The sequence below is a fragment of the Dendrobates tinctorius genome, unplaced genomic scaffold (genome assembly GCF_039654945.1).
Source record: "Dendrobates tinctorius isolate UK_male_01 unplaced genomic scaffold, ASM3965494v1 ptg000143l, whole genome shotgun sequence".
Taxonomy (NCBI): Eukaryota; Metazoa; Chordata; class Amphibia; order Anura; family Dendrobatidae; genus Dendrobates; species Dendrobates tinctorius.
Window position 1 is genome coordinate 15,471,103 of NW_027361810.1, and position 21,659 is coordinate 15,492,761.

Sequence of the window (21,659 nt, forward strand, 5' to 3'; positions counted from 1 at the left end):
CAGGGGAAGGTGGGACAAAATCCTTGGAAACCCATGCATGGTTCATTTTAATGAAGGTTAGATCATCCACATTTTGGGTTGACAGACGGGTCCTTTTTTCTGTCAGGATTGATCCAGCTGCACTGAAGACTCTTTCCGATAGCACACTTGCAGCTGGGCAAGCGAGCTCCTGTAAGGCATATTGTGCCAATTCAGGCCAGGTGTCCAGTTTAGCAGCCCAATAGTCAAAGGGGAATGACCTGTGTGGGAGAACATCGATATGGGAGGAAAAGTAGTTTGTAACCATAGTTGACAACTGCTGTCTCCTGTCACTTTCCTTCGATGCTGTATTACCAGTTGTGTGAGCGGTACTTGAAAAATCAGTCCACAACATTGTCATGAAACCCCTGTCTCCATCGCCACTTCTGCTGTGTGCACCACGAACACCTCTGCCAAGCTGCCCCCGGCCCGTACGGCTCGTGTGAGAACCATCACCGCTGCTGTGTGCTGGGAATGCCTCAAGCAACCGATTTACCAGAGTTGCTTGTTTATTAGCCAATATTAGGTCCAGGTTCTCCTGTGGCATGATGTTTTGTAATTTGCCTTTATAGCGTGGATCCAGGATGCTGGCCAACCAGTAGTCGTCATCGTTCATCATTTTGGCAATGCGGGGGTCCCTTTTTAGGATCCGCAAGGCATAATGTGACATGTGGGCCAATGTTCCCGGTGTCAATGATGCACTGCGAGTGCTGGTTGGAGGAGCACTTTCTGGCAAATCCACATCCCTCCAGTCACGCACAAACCCTGTACCAGACCTTGCCACGCCAACATTTTCACTTGCCCCACGAGATGCATCCTCTTCCCCTAAGTAATCATCCCCATCATCATCCTCCTCCTCTTCTTCCTCCAACTCGTCCAGGAGAGGTCCCTGAGCAGACAATGGCTGAATGTCATCAAGGATTCCCTCCACCTCTTCCTCCTCGTCAACATTGGCTGCAGACGCCTGCTCCTTAAGGTGCGTCAAAGTTTGCATGAGCAGACGCATAAGTGGGATGCTCATGCTTAGGATGGCGTCGTCTGCGCTTACCAGCCGTGTGCATTCCTCAAAACACTGAAGGACTTTACAGAAGTCTTTCAGCTTCGACCACTGCACACCTGTCAACTCCATGTCTGCTCTCAAAGTGCCTGGCCGTGTATCCTCCCACAAATGCATTATGGCCTGCCTCTGCTCGCACAGCCGCTCCACCATGTGCAGGGTGGAGTTCCACCTTGTTGCAATGTCGATAATGAGGCGGTGGTTGGGAAGGTGGAGCAATCGCTGCAGCTCTTGCATACGAACGGAGTGTACAGGCGACCGGCGGATGTGCGCGCACAGTCTTCGCACCTTATGGAGCAGGGCTGTTAACTCCGGATAATTTTTGAGGAAGCACTGCACCACCAGGTTCAAGGTGTGAGCCAAGCAAGGTATGTGGCTGAGTTTTGAAAGGGCTATGGCTGCCACAAAATTACGGCCGTTATCACTAACTACCTTACCTGCCTCAAGATGTACACTGCCCAGCCATGACTCAGTTTGTCGCTTCAAGTACTCGGCCAGCACCTCGGCGGTGTGTCTGTCGCCCAAACACATCATCTGCAACACAGCCTGCTGACGCTTTCCACTAGCTGCTCGATAGGGGGACACCTCGTGTGCAACAGTGGCAGCTGCAGATGGAGTGCTCGTACGACTGCGCTCTGTGGACGAGCTTTCGCTTCTGGAGGAGGAGGAGGAGGAGGGTGGAACGCCTACAGCCAACTGTTTCCTATACCGTGGGCTAGGCAGCACTGTCCCACCACCGCTATCCCCTGTGGACCCTGCATCCACCACATTAACCCAGTGCGCAGTGATGGACACGTAACGGCCCTGGTCATGCCGACTGGACCATGCATCAGTTGTGAGGTGCACCTTTCCACTCACTGACTGCTTGAGTGCATGGACAATGCGGTCTTTCACATGATGGTGGAGGGCTGGGATGGCTTTGCGAGAGAAGAAGTGGCGACTGGGTAGGTCATAGCGTGGTACTGCATAGGCCATGAGTTCGCGGAAAGCTGCGCTTTCCACCAACCGATAGGGCATCATCTCAAACGAGATTAGTTTGGCAATGTGGGCGTTCAAACCCAGTGTACGCGGATGAGAGACTGAGTACTTTCTTGACCTACTCATAGTGTCTGGGAGGGTGAGCTGGACTTGAGAGCTGCATATGGTAGAAGTAGCGGTGGACAGGGCGGACTGAGAGAGGGTTGATGATGGTGATGGAGTTGGTGTTCTTTCTGATGGCCTAGATTCAGTATTTCATTGATATAACAGTGGGATTCCCTGACTGCTGTGGCCTTGCAACGACACCTCAACATTTGCTGCTGTGCTAACCGGTGGGCTTACAGTGGGGGAAACAATGTAGCGTTGCTGACTACCTTCTTTGTGATCAGTTGCACATGTGGCACTTGAGGTTTGGTGTTGTGTCCACGCTTGCAAGTGCATGCTGGTTAAATGTCTAAGCATGCAACTGGTATTCAAATTTTTCAGATTTTTCCCTCGGCTAAAGGTCTTTGCGCACTTCTTACAGATAACCTTGGCCTGATCATGAGGATTTTGTTCAAAAAAGTGCCACACTGCACTCTTCCTACTTTGGCAGACATTTTGCGGCCTAGCACGCTGTGATGTTTTGACCCTCTGGACAAGCTGTCCAGCAACTCTTTTGATTTTTGGAACCTGTCTTTGGAGTGCTCCGGGCCTGCCAGATAACAGCTGTTGCGATGTCGATGTCTGCTGTGGATGCTCCTCATCTGAGCTATTGGAAGCAGCACCCTCTTCCCCCAATGGATGCCAATCTGGGTCAACAACTGGGTCATCCATCACCTCCTCTTCAATGTCATGTGCACCTTCCACTGTGTCACCGTGTATGGTGGTATAGTGTGCGGGAAGGGGCACCTGAGTCTCATCAGGGTCAGAATCAGGCTCTGTACACTGCGAGGACAATGTAGTGCTCTGAGTGAATGTACCAGCAGAATCATCTATCAGCGGCTGTGCATCAGTGCCCTCCATGTCAGATTCATCTTGGCCTGGGTAATTCACCATTTCACTTGATAATCCAGGCATGGTATGTGAAAACAGCTCCATGGAGTAATCACTAGTATGTCCTGCGTCATCCTTCAATCTTGGTTGTGGTGAAGGACACAAGTAAAGGTGTGGTTCATGAACATGAGCCTCCAATGACGACTCAGTGCTTTTACTTTTTACAACTTCAGAAGAGGAGGCGATAGAGCTGGAGGCTGAGTCAGCAATGTAAGACAAAACTTTTTCCTGATGCTCTGGCGTTAAAAGCGGTTTGCCAACTCCTAGAAAACTAAGCCTTCGAAGCCTTATGGAGCCAGACGATGACACAGGCTCAACACCTCCTGCATTCGGTCCTATTTTGCTTTTGCCACTACCATCAGATCCACCACCAACACCATCATTACCAGCTGCCAACCCCCGCCCAATTCCACGGCCTCTTCCACCAGCCTTCCTCATTTTTGGTAGAAATGTAGACAAAATCCAACAAACTATATAGTAAGGTAAAACAAGGTACAAGGTGTCTATAGGACAGGGGAGATTTAGATTTTCTGCACACACTAGTGGACACTGGACACTTTTGGATTGTGTGAGGCCCACTGAATATCAGAGCGCTATGTCACAGGCTCGATGGCACAGGTGTGAAAAAAGTGACTACAGGATAAGGGAGATTTTGAATTTCTGTGAGATTTTGAATTTCTGCAGACACTTGTGGACACTGGACACTTGGATTGTGTGAGGCCCACTGATTATCACAGCGCTATGTCACAGGTTCGATGCAGCAGGTGTGAAAAAAGTGACTACAGGATAAGGGAGATATTGAATTTCTGCAGACACTTGTGGACACTGGACACTTTTGGATTGTGTGAGGCCCACTGAATATCAGAGCGCTATGTCACAGGCTCGATGGCACAGGTGTGAAAAAAGTGAATTGTAGAATTGGGCAGAATAGGAATCTCCCTAGAGTGTAGGTCTGTAAGAACGGAACAAGTCCTCCACAGTGACACACAGATAGCTTCACTGTGGCTGTGATAACAGCCGTTACACGGTACTGTGTGAGGAGCGTACACCGCTGTATGGTGTGAATAAATGCACGCTCAGTGCCTTAGCAGGACAAAAAAAAATTGGGATTGCTTTTAAAAAAGCAGTTTGCAGAGCAGTGGGGAAACAGCAATGCAGCTGTCAGGAAGCCTTAGAAGGCAGCCCAACAACCAACACCGCTGATCCACCACAATATAGCCTCCCCTTGCACTGCACACACAGTGACTGGTGTGTTGTGCAGGCCAAATCGCTAGCAGCAGAAGCAGTTTTTTTGTCTTCTTCCCTGCCTAACGCTCTCCCTACAGAATCAGCAACCTCTCCCTATACTAAGATCGGCAGAAGTAAGATGGCGGTCGGCGTGCACGCCCTTTTATAACCCCTGTGATGCCCACCAAAGCAAGCCAATCACTTGCATGCCCTTCTGAAAGATGGTGGCGACCCCTGCCTATGTCATCACGTTGCCCACAGTGTCCGTGGATCCTGATTGGCTGAAAAAGAGCGCTAAACAAACTTTTGAAACGCGACTTTGGCGCCTAAGTCGCCGACCTCGTGGCCGACCTCATCCTAGGGTCGGGTTTCGTTTCATGAAACCCGACTTTGCCAAAATTCGGCGACTTTTGAAATTGTTCGACCCGTTTCGCTCAACTCTAATCTTCACCTATAAGGAATGCTGGGATATTTCAGCTGTGAAGCCTCCAGAATTAACCACAAGGACAAAGGTAATCGTAGCGCTCCTGCTCTGTGGGTGCACAAGTCGTGATCGTCTCCCTGAAATCAGGCGAGATAGAGAGCTGGCACTCTTTTTGGAAAAACACCAAGTTCAATTCAATGCAGCAACTTATAGAAAAATCCCTAATACCCGTGTTATAGCGGCCAGACGCGGATCAGATGCTGCTGCCGTTAGCTGTGATACGACACGGGGTTGTAAAAGGGTTTTTTTTTTGTAAGACGTACAAGAAAAGCTTTTTACTTAGTGAGAAAAACTGACATGTAACTTCTGTAATTGCTCCTAAGGCGTCCATTATTTGCCACTGCCTCCTGCTCTTACGGCATCTCAATTAGTGGCGGGGCACAGTGCTGACTTAGCGGAGTGCGCGTTTTGTTAGCACTGCAGTTTGACGTATCTCACGAGTCAACAAAAATGTTTGTTCTAAGCACCTTGTGTTAGGATAAGAAAAATCCTCATCATCGAGCGGAAATGGGGCGATACATCGCGGCTCCTGAATCCGCTTTCAAGGGGAAAGTGCAACATATTAATCTGCCGCCTTTTTCTGCTCTTTTTCTGGAAGCCATCACTAAATCAGCCGTTCCATGGCTTCCCGCGTTCAACATTGCCGAGTCTTGGAATAATTCCATCCCGATAGACTGCCCTCTCACAATCAATGATCAGATGTGATCTGTAGAGGAATCCTGCAGCAAGTATTTCATTTCCATACAGCGCCCCCAGAGGAAGAACTAAGCATGACACATCTCTCCTTAAACTTAATGTCTGCCCAGTGAATGGCCATGCTGGATCTTTGAGGAAAAAAAAAAGAGATTGTCCTTGAACCAAGGCCTGTAAAACCACTTTAGTACCAGACCATTTTTTTTGACCAAAGGGACAACACAAAGTTTTTGGATTTTTCACCTTTTTTTTTTTTTTTATCTATGTGGAGAATAAACCCATTTTCATTTTTATTTTTGTCAAAAATATGTGGTCTTATTCTTTGAGGGACAGATTGTAGCATCTACTACACGTACAGATATGTTAGCTTTTTTCTTAATTTATTTAATTTGGGGGGAGGGGGGCAAAAAAAGAACACTTCAAGTTTTTTCCTTTTTAAAGGTGATCCTTACCTACAATAACCGTATATATTTACACTGCATGCTGTGTCTATTAAGAGGATGAAAAATATATGATGGTTTTGTTTGTGCATTTTCTTTAGTATAAATATTGTATATTTATATTTTTTTTAACAATTACAGCGTACTGAAATACTTTTGTATTTTGGAATTTTTTTTATTTTTTTAGAAAAAACGCACCTCTTAAGAGTTTTTTTTTTTTTTTTTGCCTTAAAGGGAATCTTTCAGCAGGATTTCCATCCCCCAAACTATTTCTATGCACATGTACCTCTTTCAAAGACAAGCCCGAAAATATCTCCACAAGGCCAGTCCTTCCTCCGATACTGAAAAATCAGGCTTTAAATTGATATGCAAATGAGGTAGAAGAGCTATGGTAGATCTGAAGCCTCTGTCACTCCAGCTCTATTCCCCGCCCAGTGCTGCCTTCTCCTGCTTGTCTTACTGCCCCTTTACTTTATGTCACGAGGAAAAGAGGCTGTCAAACAGCAGGAGGTGGCACTGGGCAGGGAATAGAGCTGGAGTGACAGAGGCTTCAGATCTACCATAGCTCTTCAGCCGCATATGCATATCAATTCAAACCCTGATTTCTCAGTAACAGAGGAACTTTATGCAGAGGAGGCATTAGTGAAGCAGGGGTATAGATACTGGGCTGGGAATAGAGCTGGAGTGACTGAGGTTTCAGATCTACCATAGCTCTTCAGCCTCGTTTGCTTATCAATTCAAGCACTGATTTCTCAGTAACAGAGGAACTTCAGGCAAAGAAGCCATTAGTGAAGCAGGGGTATAGATACTGGGCTGGGAATAGAGCTGGAGTTACAGAGGCTTCAGATCTACCATAGCTCTTCAGTCTCATTTGCATATCAATTCAAATGCTGATTTCTCAGTAACAGAGGAACTTCAGGAAAAGGAGCCATTAGTGAAGCAGGGGTATAGATACTGGGCTGGGAATAGAGCTGGAGTGGCTGAGGCTTCAGATCTACCATAGCTCTTCAGCCTCGTTTGCTTATCAATTCAAGCACTAATTTCTCAGTAACAGAGGAACTTCAGGCAAAGAAGCCATTAGTGAAGCAGGGGTATAGATACTGGGCTGGGAATAGAGCTGGAGTTACAGAGGCTTCAGATCAACCATAGCTCTTCAGCCTCATTTGCATATCAATTCAAATGCTGATTTCTCAGTAACAGAGGAACTTCAGGAAAAGGAACCATTAGTGAAGCAGGGGTATAGATACTGGGCTGGGAATAGCGCTGGAGTTACAGAGGCTTCAGATCTACCATAGCTCTTCAGTCTCATTTGCATATCAATTCAAATGCTGATTTCTCAGTAACAGAGGAACTTCAGGAAAAGGAGCCATTAGTGAAGCAGGGGTATAGATACTGGGCTGGGAATAGAGCTGGAGTGACGGAGGCTTCAGATCTACCATAGTTCTTCAGCCTCATTTGCATATCAATTCAAGCACTGATTTCTCAGTAACAGAGGAACTTCAGGCAAAGAATCCATTAGTGAAGCAGGGGTATAGATACTGGGCTGGGAATAGAGCTGGAGTGACTGAGGCTTCAGACTACCATAGCTCTTCAGCCTCATTTGCATATCAATTCAAACTCTGATTTCTCAGTAACAGAGGAATGGACCGGCAATGTAAAGGTATTGCTGGACTTGTCTTTGAAAGATCTACATGCGCATATAAATAGTCTTGAAAATTAGATTGCTGGGATCAGAGTGGTCTCTGACTCTGGGTGTCATGGTGGGAGGGCAGTTGTGTGTTACAGGACTGTTATCTTTTTTTATAGGTAGCAGGGTTGATCCAAGCTGATATTTCTGCGGCTGTATCATAGATTTCTTACTTATTAATTTGTGTTTATGTTCAGAGCTCTCTAGGTTGTAGAGGGTCTTGGAGGAGTAGTGGGCTCCACTATGGTAATTGTGTTCCTCCGTTTTCTGTTGTGTAGATAGTTGGGGGGGGCATCGGCTAAGTAGTTAGTGTCTCTCCGGCACAGTTTTTCTTTTCATACTGCGTCTGATGGAAACTCGCTGTTTTTTTTTATTCTTTTGACACGAAGCCTAGAAATTATCCTATTTGCTAGTCACTCAAAATTGATTTCCAGGTGAGTTTGAAACTTTAGCGCCTCTATAGAAATTGATTCTGCGCCTTTTCTTTGCCGCATGCTGTGCCCTTACTTTCAGGATAATAGTCAGTCTTTCACGCCCGCATTTTAGTCAGTGATTCCTTTGTAAGTCACCTGGGAAGTCTGAAAAGGCGAAAAATTATTGTGATTGATTGGGACTTTTACTCGTAAATGATTCAGATCAGTAGTTCAAGTGAGAGCGCCATTCCAAAATCTGTCAGCGACACCCGCAGATCTGCAGCAGATGATGTGTTTACCTTAAATAAGGATTCAGTGAGGAGCCGCTTTACCTTTTATCAGGTCATTAGTGGGAAGTTTTTGCTCTTAATTTATTTCCGTTGCTCCTCTGAATATTCTGCCGCCGTACGGCTTCAGGGATAGGACCCTTTATACTTAGTTCAACTTTTTACAGGAGAAACTGGTGCCCCCCTTGATTAAGACCATACAAATTTCCACTAAAAAGAAAAGCCCATATCTCTAAAATTGTATGGGGGGATTTAAAAATAACAAGATGAGAACAAAAGGAATAAAATAGCAGGAAAAACTGGACGCTTTTGACCTAGTAAAATATCCATTATAATAGTGAACTACATAAACCTTAAGGTCCCTCCGCGTCCTTTACCATAGCAGTGTTTTCATAGTTACACTGTATTTTGTGCCCACCCCATTTCTCTTTTGATTGCCTAAAAGAAGTTTTCTGGTAGCAAGAAGTTATCGCTAGCGGAGAGCAAATCATTTTTGTGATGACATCAATTCATATCAAATTTTTCTTAAAATTTGAATTAGGCATTTTTTGGATTAACTGGCTGATATTTTGTTGGATTCTTTATATTGAAAGTAAGGGGTTAACTAGTTACTACTACTACTACTAGGAAAACTACTCGGACAACCCCTTCTCAATCCCTTCTCCCTAGTAACATAATAACACTTTTTCTCACTTCTGGTGCCGGTGTCATCGGTGTCGGCACTGGCTCTCCTGGGGATCCGGTGACAGCTCTGACTTCCTCTGGATATAAGTGATTCATCCAAAGGAGAGAAGTGTGAAGCCATTACTGTATGGCTGCAGGGATCGCGTGATATAATAGGGTCGCACGGTCCCCAGGAGAGCCAGTGCTTACACCTCTGGAACCATGCCGGCACCGGATGTGAATATAGGTGTTATTATTTTACTATGGGGAATCATAAGGATTGAGAAGGGGTTGTCCAAGTAGTGGATGATCCCTTTAACAGCTTATACTCACCTGTCCGGACCTTCATCCATCTTTCTCTGCAGCTCGCCACTAGGTCCCCCGCTGCCACTATTCACTCCTCAATCTTCAGATTTTTGGCCGTTAACTAGGTCTTACACAGTTACCTGGGGAGTGACACATATCAATGACGTGCTTTCACCCAAAATCAACACGAAAGGGTGTTGTGCATCGTGCCCAAGTTGACCTTGTTTTCTGCAGGCCATACGCATTTGATGGCTGTCAGTTGACTAATTTTTCAGCCGACAGCCATTTCAGCCAACGCTTTGCCGAGAGCTCCCGTGTTCTCTATAAGAAAGTCATCCGCTGATTGTCATCTTCCCAGATCATCAGTCGGCCGCATCCCCCATACACATTGGACCGTTGGCTGAACCCATCGATATCGACAGGATTGGCCAACGTTGGTGTAATGTGTATGGAGGCCTTAAATCAGCACCAGGAGTACTTGAAGAGTAAAGACTGAAAAGAGGGCTCAAGCGGGGACCCAATGGGAAGCTGCGGTGGCTCATCAGGATGGACGAGTCTATTGCTTATTTTTTAGCCCCTTCCCATCCCTCGGTTTACTATGCTTTGAGATCTAGAGAGACGTATAATAAATGTCTTCTCCCAGCCATTTCAATTTGGATCTTGATGCCTTTTATTCAGACCACTATCGAGGGAATCTGTTACAAACTAATTTTGGGAAATTCACTTGTCCATCTCTAGCTATCAGCTATCCAGAACATAGGTGAGATCTTCTATATCAGTGAGGTTTTGACCTCTGAAACCTTTACCTTTTATCAGAATGGGGAATCTTTGTTTCCCCGTCTGAAAGGAGAGGTTCAGGCTTGACCACTGGTCCATTCATTTTCTATGGGACTGTTTTTGATGGCCAAGTATGGCGCTCCTCTATCTCCCATACAGAATGGGGTAGAGGTTGAGCATGAGCACTGTCGCGCCATTCAGATGGGGGACAGTAGTATCCTACTCCAATGATTGGTGGGTGCCGGACACGCGCTAATTTAGAACTTATCACCTATTCTGAAGAGAAGATAACCTCTTGATACCAGGGTAACCCCTTTAAACCCGATGTCTTATGGTAAAAGTTTTGTCTCATGTACAATGTTCTTCATACAGCAGGGACTTTAGCTCCAGGTCCAGTTCTGGTAGATTTGAAACATCCTGGGCTTACGTGGACAATCAATAATTTTACTAGCCACCACCTAATACTACATTTCTTGTTCAGCGGCTGTTACAAGGGAAATGATGATGGGACAACCGCTATAAAGATAGGGCCGCAACGGGTGTAGCTAGAGACGGTCAGAGGTTTGGAAGAAGGAGGCCAGGAAATGGATAAGAGTCAGATTTTCATGTACAGAAAAGAGAAGATAAGGGCGGCGTTGGGGTTTTTTGAGTTCAAGTCACGTTGGTTGGGTTTTAGTATAGGATTGGGTAAGAAGTTGTAGGTGGGGGTGGGGAAAAAAGTTTAAATGTACCTTTAAAGACAAGGATCATCCGGGATTGTCCTCTTCTCTGCAGATTCAGGACCATTGCTCCTTATGTTATCGCTTTGTTTCATTAACATAAAACTCTGGCGGTAGAATGGTGGAATATGGAATTATTTGTGGCTATGTCATAGCAGCTGGAGGTGAGGAGGTCAGTGATGGCGTTGGTTAATGGGGTAGCGTCATCTCGGAGATATGTTGACCCTTCATTATTAAGTTATGGTTTAGTTCCTGCAAGGACGGTTCCTCACGGGGAACATGTAAAAATTGGAGGAGGGACAGGACTGTGATATTTGTCAACCCTGAGATGGAGTGGTGCGAGTGGGGAGTATTTATTCTGGTGCTGTTCACTGTTATTAGGCCATCTCTGATCTCCTCAGAGAAAAAGAGCATTTTATGGTTATTTTTTTAATATATGTTGTAATCAATAAAGGTTGCTGTGGCCATATATTGCCATGTCACTCAGCGTTATGTCTTATTTGATAAAGCTATAGACACTTTACAATACCCTAGTGATGCTGAACTAGCAGAGTACACCAATTTGGGGCCAAATTAGTATAAACATAGCCCTTTGAGATTTGTTTCAGTGGGAAAACTCATATGAAAAAAGATATGTCTGTTAGGACTCGTGCACAATGCCATATTTTTGGTCCCAATAAACATTAGATCGCACTTGGATCAATGATATTCCATGGGCCTGTGCACATGTCTGATTTATTCTTTGGACCGAGCCAACCAGAGGAAAAAAAAAATCGCAGCGTGCCCGAAAGTGATCCAATATTCGGATACTCAGCCATGGAAGTCAATGACTGCGTGGAGACCATCGGACCGCACTCGGATGACGTGTGAGTGCAGATCCATTTCCACGGAGTGACCGAATGGAGAACATGGAGAAATGTTTGCTTCCATCTTCTCCTCATCCAAGAGAATTGGATCACAATATGATCACACTGATCAAACTCGGATCTGGGTGTGATTTGTATAATTGACCCCATTCATTCGGATGAGACAATGCATAGTCGTCTGCACCTAGCCTTAGATTAAGAAAATAATTTTAACTGAAAGTTTTTGGAAACCAATTTATGGGTGGTAAGAACAGAAGAAATCCAATAATTTCCAATAATCTCCAGGAGTTTTCTGGAGTGTTCGTTTATTTTACACTCCTCATTATTATTCTATAAATACATTTCGGTGACTAATACCTGTTAGCAGATAGCAAAATTCACAGCTGCATAACAAGTAAAAAGACACTTGCTTTGCCTTCTAGCTTTGGCCTGAAGACATTAATCCCTAATGTGTCTAAAAGGGGGTTATTCACAGTAGACCACACCTTTAAAAGCAAAGAAGTCCAAAAATAACCGGGTGATAGATCATAAGAACTTCAGCAAGGTTACACAATAGTCGGAGGACTTGTATATGCTTGCTGTATACTTGTGATGCATAGCGGTAGCAGCGAGCCTCAGGCATAATTACATTAGGTTGTATAGTCATGTACGTACCGCATTGAGGATTTCACGCTTAATTAAAATATGGGACAGGTCCCTCTCCGGAGCTTCTAACTTTAAACGTCGTTAAGTGTTTCCTCTGATGTTGGAGGAGCCACGTTCATTAAAATACTTCTATCTACTTTTGTAATTAAGATTCTCAATAAGTGTAATGAGGTTCAGAGTCTCCAAAGAAGATAACAAAAAGTTACCGCAGTGCAACTTGTAATGAAAATGAGTGGGGGCAGGTGTCAATAGCGCCTTCTGTACAGCTTTATCTCTGCTGCAGTGCCAAGGATGGTGGTCTGAAAAGTTATACTAATGTTAGAAGTTGAACTGATGAGGAGCTTGTATGTCAAACTAAGAAGAAGAACTGGCGAGAAACTTGTAAGTCAAGCTAACTGGTGAGGAGCTTGTATGTCAAACTAAGAAGGAGAACTGGCGAGGAGCTTGTATGTCAAACTAAGAAGGAAGTGGTTTGGTACCGTGTTAGCCAGTAGAAAAAAATATATAAAGTGCTCTCAGTGAGAGAAACAAAATAGGAATCTTGTGGGTATGATACCTTTTAATGGCTAACAAATAATAGTGAATGTTGTTACAAAGCAAGCTTTCGGGACTGCTTATGTCCCTTCAGCCTGATGAAGGGACATAAGCAGTCCCGAAAGCTTGCTTTGTAACAACATTCACTATTATTTGTTAGCCATTAAAAGGTATCATACCCACAAGATTCCTATTTTGTTTCTCTCACTGAGAGCACTTTATATAAACTAAGAAGGAGAACTGGCGAGAAACTTGTAAGTCAAACTAACAAGGAGAACTGGTGAGGAGCTTGTATGTCAAACTAAGAAGGAGAACTGGTGAGGAGCTTGTATGTCAAACTAAGAAGGAGAACTGGCGAGGAGCTTGTATGTCAAACTAAGAAGGAGAACTGGCGAGAAACTTGTAAGTCAAACTAACAAGGAGAACTGGTGAGGAGCTTGTATGTCAAACTAAGAAGGAGAACTGGTGAGGAGCTTGTATGTCAAACTAAGAAGGAGAACTGGTGAGAAACTTGTAAGTCAAACTAAGAAGGAGAACTGGTGAGAAACTTGTAAGTCAAACTAAGAAGGAGAACTGGTGAGAAACTTGTAAGTCAAACTAAGAAGGAGAACTGGTGAGAAACTTGTACTGTAAGTCAAACTAAGAAGGAGAACTGGTGAGAAGCTTGTATGTCAAGTCTAAGAAGAACTGGTGAGGTGCTTGTATGTCAAACTAAGAAGGAGAACTGGTGAGGAGCTTGTATGTCAAACTAAGAAGGAGAACTGGTGAGGAGCTTGTATGTCAAACTAAGAAGGAGAACTGGTGAGAAACTTGTAAGTCAAACTAAGAAGGAGAACAGGTGAGAAACTTGTAAGTCAAACTAAGAAGGAGAACTGGTGAGGAGCTTGTATGTCAAACTAAGAAGGAGAATTGGTGAGGGCCTTGTATGTCAAACTAAGAAGGAGAACTGGTGAGGAGCTTGCATGTCAAGTCGAAGAAGGAGAACTGGTGAGATGCTTGTATGTGAAGTCTAAGAAGGAGAACTTCTGAGAGGTTTGTAGGTCAAGTGTAAGAAGGAGAACTGCTGAGAGGTTTGTAGGTCAAGTGTAAGAAGGAGAACTGCTGAGGAGCTTATATGTCAAGTCTAAGAAGGAGACCTGCTGAGGAGCTTGTATGTCAAGTCTAAGAAAAACTAGTGAGGAGCTTGTATGTCAAGTCTAAGAAGGAGAACTGGTGAGGACCTTGTATGTCAAATCCAAGAAGAACTGGTGAGGAGCTTGTATGTCAAGTCGTCTAAGAAGGAGAACTGCTGAGAAGCTTGTATGTCAAGTCTAAGAGGGAGAACTGCTGAGGAGCTTGTAAGAAGGCGAACTGTTGAGGAGCTTGTATGTGAAGTCTAAGAAGAACTGGTGAGGACCTTGTATGTCAAATCTAAGAAGAACTGGTGAGGCGCTTGTATGTCAAGTCGAAGAAGGAGGGGCGTAACTTCAACATCAGTTTATAGTGTAAAATCTGCAATAGGGCCCTAATATACCCAGTGCCATTTATAATACTGGTGTCTACATATGGGATGGGGAGACTGCCAGGCTGTAACCTCTTCACCCTTAGCACTGCACCCCTGGTAATTCTGTTTTATTTTAGTGGCTATAACCAATACATGAGTTTTGTGTCATGGTGTGGAATTAAGAAAGAAGTATAGCTACTGTATGCTCAAAATTGTTGATTGGTGGGAGAGTCTGAGGAACCACAGGGATGGCGGTCCAGTGTCCATCATTTCTGAGTTCAGAACTAGGAGGACCTGAGAGTTGTCCATACATTTACAGGCACTGAGGCACTCACTACTTATATTCTATGAAGGTTATGAAAACAGATGAGCCCAATGGCAAATGTAACACTTATGGATTAATCTCTGTATTATGTTAATGTTATACATTGCCCTAATCCAGCTTCTGCTTGATCTTTTCTGTTCTCTCAGTGTTTCTGCATTATTTCAGTGGTTGTAATGTGTGTCTAGGCTACCGTTGCACGTTGCTTACTTTGCTTCCATACCCTGCATTGTGTTTTTTATTTCATGTCTCCAAGTCGTACTGCTTCTTGCAAATCAGGAGTTAATTGTTCTAAATTTTGAGCTATTTCTGATGCTAGTTCAGTCAATCAGGACCTGAGTGTCAGTTTTGGTGCCTGCCCTGTCTACCCAGTATTATTCCCACTTGCTTGCCTGCTGATGTTCTAGGTCTGTTCTACACCCCAGACAGAGTGATTTCTGTTAATGTTGATGGGTATGGCTTACAGCCAATGGAAACCCAAAAGTGATTATCTCAGTAAATTAGAATAATTAACAAAAAACACCTGCAAAGGCTTCCTAAGTTTTTATAAAGGTCCCTTTGTCTGTTTCAGTAGCTCCACAATCATGGGGAAGACTGCTGACCTGACAGATGTCCAGAAGGCAGTCACTGACACACTCCACAAGGAGGGGAAGGTCATTGCTAAAGAAGCCGGCTGTTCACAGAGTGCTGTATCCAAGAATATTAATGGAAAGTGGAGTGGAAGGGAAAAGTGTGGTTTTTGGAGATAGAAATGTCATTCTCCAGCAGGACTTAGCACCTGTCCACACTGCCAAAAGTACCAATACCTGGTTTACAAACAACAGTATCACTGTGCTTGATTGGCCAGCAAACTTGCCTGACCTTAACTCCATAGAGAAGGTATGGAGTATTGTCAAGAGGAAGATGAGAGACACCAGACCCAACAATGCAGACAAGATGAAGGCTGCTATCAAAGCAACCTGGGCTTCCATAACCCCTCAGCAGTGCCACACGCTGATCGCCTCCATGCCACACCGCATTTATGCAGTAATTGATGCAAAAGAAAAAACAATTCAGATCATAAAATCATTTTTCAAGCTGGTGTTATAAAGTATTCTAATTTACTGAGATAATGACTTTTGGGTTTTCATTGGTTGTGTAAGTCATAATCATCAACATTAACAGAAATAAACATGAGAAATAGATCACTCGGTGTGTAATGACTCTATAGAATATAGGAGGCTCACTTTTTGCATTGAAGAACTGAAATAAATTAACTTTTTGATGATATTCTAATTTTGTGAGAAGCACCTGTATTTGCTAAAACCAATTCACACTGCGCCTACAGGAATTGATGCGTACAACAGATGCAGTAAAATCTCTTAACCCCTTGTTTTTTTAGGCGATGTGCACACATCCGGAATTTCCGCATATTTTATGCGTTTTTGCAGCGTTTTTTCGCCGGCAAAAACACATAAAATAAGTAACCCATTGTATTCAATGGCATTCCGCACATGCTGTGCTAATGCTGCGTATTTTTCCGCGGCAAAATCGCTTTACGGAACAATACGCAGCATGCTCATTCTTTGTGCGGAATCACGGGAATTCCGCACACATAGGAATGTATTGTTCCGCTTACTTTCCGCATGTGGCTATGCCCACCATGCGCAAAGTAAGCGGAAAATGTGTGGATGGTACCCACGATCTGGAGGAGATTCTCCTCCAGGCTCTGGGTACCATAACCCTGTAAAAAATAGAATTAAAATAAAAAATTGTGTTCTTCTCACCTTCCGACGTCCCAAGGCCTCAGCGATGCTCCCGGCAAGTCCCGTTCCTAGCGATGCCTTGCGACAATGACCTTTGATGAAGTAGCGGTCTCGCGAGATGCTACGTCATCAAAGGTCATTGACGCAAGGCATCGCTAGGAACGGGAGTTGCCGGGAGCATCGCTGAGGCCTGGGGACGCCGGAACGTGAGAGGAACACGATTTTTTATTTTTTTTATTATTTTTAACTTTATATCTTTTTACTACTGATGCCGCATAGGCAGCCTCAATAGTAAAAAGTTGGTCACTCTAGTCAAACACTATGTTTGACGAGTGTGACCAACCTGTCAATCAGTTTTCCAAGCAATGCTACAGATCACTTGCAAAACGCTAGATAAAACACGGGAAATATGTGGGAATTGTGCATGTGGATTTCTCGCGTATTTCCCGCGGCATGGAATTGCGGAATTCCCGCGGAAATTTCCGCGGGAATTCAAGACGTGTGTCTGTCTCTGCCTCCAGCTCTTCTACCTCCTCTTCCATAGAGTCTTATAAGCACCAACTATCTTCTCCTATCATAATTACAGGAGATTTCTCTTCACTGAATATAGATTTTACCCATGAATTGAGAAAGAAAGCATCAGTTCAGGAGAACAAAGAAGCAGATGTCTCTGATAAGATATATTACAAAGTTTCTTCTTTTCATGTGTTCTATTGATTTAGGAAATAAAAGTTAAGATGGCACGGAGGACCCCAAAGACATTTCAGGAAAAAGAACACACTCCAGTGTTTTCCTGAAGTGTCTACCTCTTTATCTTTAAGGCGTCACGCTCATGTCACGCATACGGCCAAACGTAGCACTGTTATCACAAACAGAACTTTATTAGGAACTTTGGGAAAGATGTGCACGGAGCCGTCGGCTTGTGATCCTTGTTGTCTTCTTTGGAAATGCTGAATTTTGTTAATAGCCTAAAAATAAAAAATCGTAAGATTAGCATCTTCACGGAAAAGCTGTAAAGTAGTAATAGAAATGTTCTCAAAGAGCGACGTGAATATCATTTTGAAGAGCTGAAAACAAAAAGCACTAAATGTATGAATTATTCATGAGTGGAGTGTAAGGATTGTACTTGGTTAATGCTCTTATATAAGTGAGGCAGGGATATAATTGGAGCGGCTGATGTCTGATACATACTGTATCTATGGATGGGAATGACTCCGGAGGTTCTCAACAATGGACATATGTGATCTATAGATGAGATCATGTAAGTTAAAGGGGTCATCATTTAAAGACACCACAGTCATATTTACTGAAGCCTGAAATGTCTGATAACAGGGAGCAAAAGATTGTATATAATGGAATAGGAAATGAGGCCCCCGTACACATTAGACTAATGTCACCCGATCCCAACCGTATCGACAGCCGAGGGTCTAGTTTTTATGGGGACTGATGGTCGGGATAGATGTCAACCAAGCATGTCTGATTTTGGACTGCCGATCACATTGTTCGCCCTGAAATAAGCAACCGGCCAATAATTGTGGCTCGGAGCTCACAGTAGAATGATCGGTTGTCAGTTCCCTTTCTCAATCTTTAAGTTAGAAGAAGCTAATTTAGCCGGTTCTGCTTCGGGAACATATGGGCACATGTTCCCTTGGACTAGTCCCAGGCTCTGCTGCTGTAATCACACCTACATGGTGTGATTGACATCATATATTGCAGTCTCCATTCATAGCTTCAGTGCAGGAGCTCTCACACAGAACACAATGTCCTGTCCAAAATCCCACCTTAAATTATTTCAGTGGCGTATTAGTTTTATGATTTGGCCTCTTGTGGATCTTTATTAGTGTGTGGAGATGAGAAGTGGAGGTTACATTGCCAATGTGAAGGAAACTCTACCACCTCAGCGCTGAGCCTCCTCCACCACCTCAGCGCTGAGTCTACAACACCATCTTGCCACCGAGTCACCTCCATCACCTCGACCCCGAGTCTCCTCCAACACCTCGAAGATGAGTCTCCTCCACCACCTCAGCGCTGAGTCTGCAACACCAACTCGCCACTGAGTCACCTCCATCACCTCAACCCTGAGCCTCCTCCACCACTTCAGTGCCTAGTTATCTCCATCATCTTGCCACTGAGTCACCTCCACCACCATGGAGCTGGGTCTCCTCCACCACCTCGCCACTGAGTCACTTCCATCACCTCGACCTTAAGTCTCCTCCACCACCTCTACACTGAGTCTCCTCCACCGCCTTGGTGCTTAGCCTCTTCTACCACTTCTGCACTGATTCTCCTCCACCACTTTAGCGCTTAGTTGTCTCCATCATCTCGCCACTGAGTCACCTCCACCACCACACCACCACGGAGTTAGGTCTCCTCCTCTATCTTGGCACTGAGTTATCACCACCATCTCGGCACTGAGTCACCTCCACTACCTTGGAACTGAGTCTCCACCACCCCTTTGCTGAGTCTCCTCCATCACCTCGGCACTAAGTCACCACCATCTTTTTGCGGAGTCTCCTCCATTTAATCCTCTTCACTTTCTGGGATCTTTGCTCCAGTGGGTTGTCCTATCAGTGACTGACAGCTATCTCTCTATGCATTCTTGTACAAATAAAGTTGTCAATCACTGATTGATCCAGTAGGTGGTACTAACATCCCAGAAAGAACAGAGGTTTGTAAGACTAAAACACAGCACTGAGTCTCCACCATCTTGGCTATAAGTCACCTCCACCACCTTCGGCATTGAGTCTCTCCCAACACTTTGGTGCTAAGTATCCACCACCACCTTGGCACTGAGTCTCCTCCTCCACCTCGGCACTGAGTCTCCTACACAACCTTGTTGGCGAGTCACCTCCTCCACCACGTCATTGAGTTCCCTTTACTACCTGGGTGCTGAGTCTCCACCACCACCTCAGTGCTGAATCTCCTACACAACCTCGGCACTGAGTTTCCTACACCACCTCGATGGCGAGTCACCTCCACCACCACATCATTGAGTCTCCTCTACCTAGATGCTGAGTCTCCACCATCACGTCAACCCTGAGCCTCCTCCATCACCTCGGTGCCAAGTCTCCTCCATTTAATCCTCTTCACTTTCTGGGATCTTTGGTCCAGTGGGCGATCCTATCAGTGACTGATATCTAACTCTCAATGTAAACTTATGCAAATAAATCTGTCAATCACTGATAGGACCGCCCACTCGATCAAAAATCCCAGAAAATAGAGGATTAAATGACTAACAGACAGGTGATACTGAATATTTTCTCATTAATTCTCAATCTACTCACCTCCCCCTGCTCTATAACATATTGGACAGCATTTTCATGGTGACAGGTTATCTTTCAGTTATATATTAATTTTTACATGAAAATTATTTTTAATTTTCAATGACATTATCTAAGTTTAAAATAATTTGCGATCTGGCAGTACGGTGAATTCTGAACTCGACACAGAGCATGCCCACAACATTGTCCCATGGAATTAAGAGGTTGTTCTCCAACTTATAAGGAGTACCCCACTAATTACTGTCATCTCGCTGGGGGTCTGATCACTGAAACAAACAAGGATCGAAAATGCCCAAAGTGAATGTATTGGTGCTGCGCCTGTGAGATCGCCGGTCATTTCATCTCTGTTGGACTGACTAGAGTAGCCGCCATCACATCAATCAAACGGCAAACTGCGATCCGTGTTCTGCTGAGTCATTGGTAATTAACTTTGGATTAATCTGCCGCACTTTAAAAAGGAAACGAGAGCAGTAAAATTTAATAGTTCGCTTATTTAAAGGGATATTCCCATCTTTTACGAAAAGTATTGGCGCATTGCTAGACGATCAGGATATGATGACAACACAACAATTCTGGGATTATTCTCACTCTCTTCACCAATTTACTGTAATGTAGATCGTGTATTACCCTGACGAAGGAAAATTAAATATACAGTATATTTTTATAATGTAGCAGAGACATCAAATTAAAACCCCAAATAGAGAAGCTAATAAAGATTACAGGCAGAGGAATCGGAGACAAATTACATCAGATCGGATTTTATAAGGGGAGCACAGATGGAGCGCACAGAATGATTAAATACATAATTTCTTTACTGCGTGCCGTAATTAAATTGCTGTTTTGTTTATTTTGAGCTTAGACACATTAGTTGATCTTTTGCGGATTCACAAACTATTGACAGAAGGGATTCGCCCTTCACGCACTCTGTGCTCGTCCTTGGGAAATACCGACAGCGACGTAGACTGATCATACATAGACGTCAATAATAAAGCAGTATGCAGTAAGCTCCTTATCTCCCCCTAGTGTTGACAGCGAGAATTTTAATATATCCTCCTTTGGGGACAAAGTTCTTTCATTATTTACCGTATTTATTTTATTATGTATTTTAGGATAAGAATCAAGTTTGCAATTTGGTTTCATTGAATATTTTGCACCATTTACCTTCTATTGCTCCTTGTGTCACGCTGCGTACTGCTGGCTGTAGAATGTGTTAACTGAGAATCCATCAGTGAGCTTCTTCTGATGGTCTGATGGGAAGTTTGTAACTCTTTTATCTGTTTCCTTTTTCTGAACTCATCTCAGCTGATTTATTTCCCTGTGCTTGGGATATACCGACAGCTTCATAGACTGAACATTACCTAAGACGTCAATAATAAAGGAGTACGCAGTAAGCTCCTAAACAGTGAGAATATTAATATATTGATACGTATAACAGTCTCATCAGCAATGTGATTGCATTCAGGTCACCAGGGGTTTGAGAAAGAAAGTAAAGATCTTCAAAACAAAAAAAAAAATTAAAATTAATTCTTGGCAATCCCGTTACATGCAGCTTAATGGAAGCAAAAGTATCACGAAACTATCACAGTTTGATTTGTATAAATTCCATCAAGAGGTGGATTTTGATGGCGTAAAAAGGGGTTAGAATTATAAATCCATTGCATTCGCCTCTTCTTGGCTTTCCCCATTCCTGCTGATGGTCCTCCGATCGTCCTCATCCTTCTTTCTTCTATCTTATTCTGCCAGAAGGCTTCTGGCGCTGCCGGGATCCACTAGATCACGCGGGACCCCATGTACGTTAATGATGTGGGTTGTGCCACGTGTAATCAGGGGTGAGATAGGTACTGTATGAAGAGGGCCGAGGACAGAGGAGCATAAAAGGGGTTTTTTTTTTAATCCCTTTGTTACGGATTTTATATGATGCAAAGAACATTTCTGGGGTGAATTAGAATTTTGGGAGATTTGCTAACTCTAGTGGCGACCCTCATAGGAGCCTCACAGG

General features: G+C 44.1%; 1 protein-coding gene across 2 annotated transcripts in view; it reads left to right on the forward strand.

Annotated features, from left to right (window-relative positions):
* THSD7B (thrombospondin type 1 domain containing 7B) overlaps nucleotides 1-21,659 on the forward strand; it is a 501,312-nt gene that overhangs the window by 79,419 nt on the left and 400,234 nt on the right. The window lies entirely within an intron of this gene.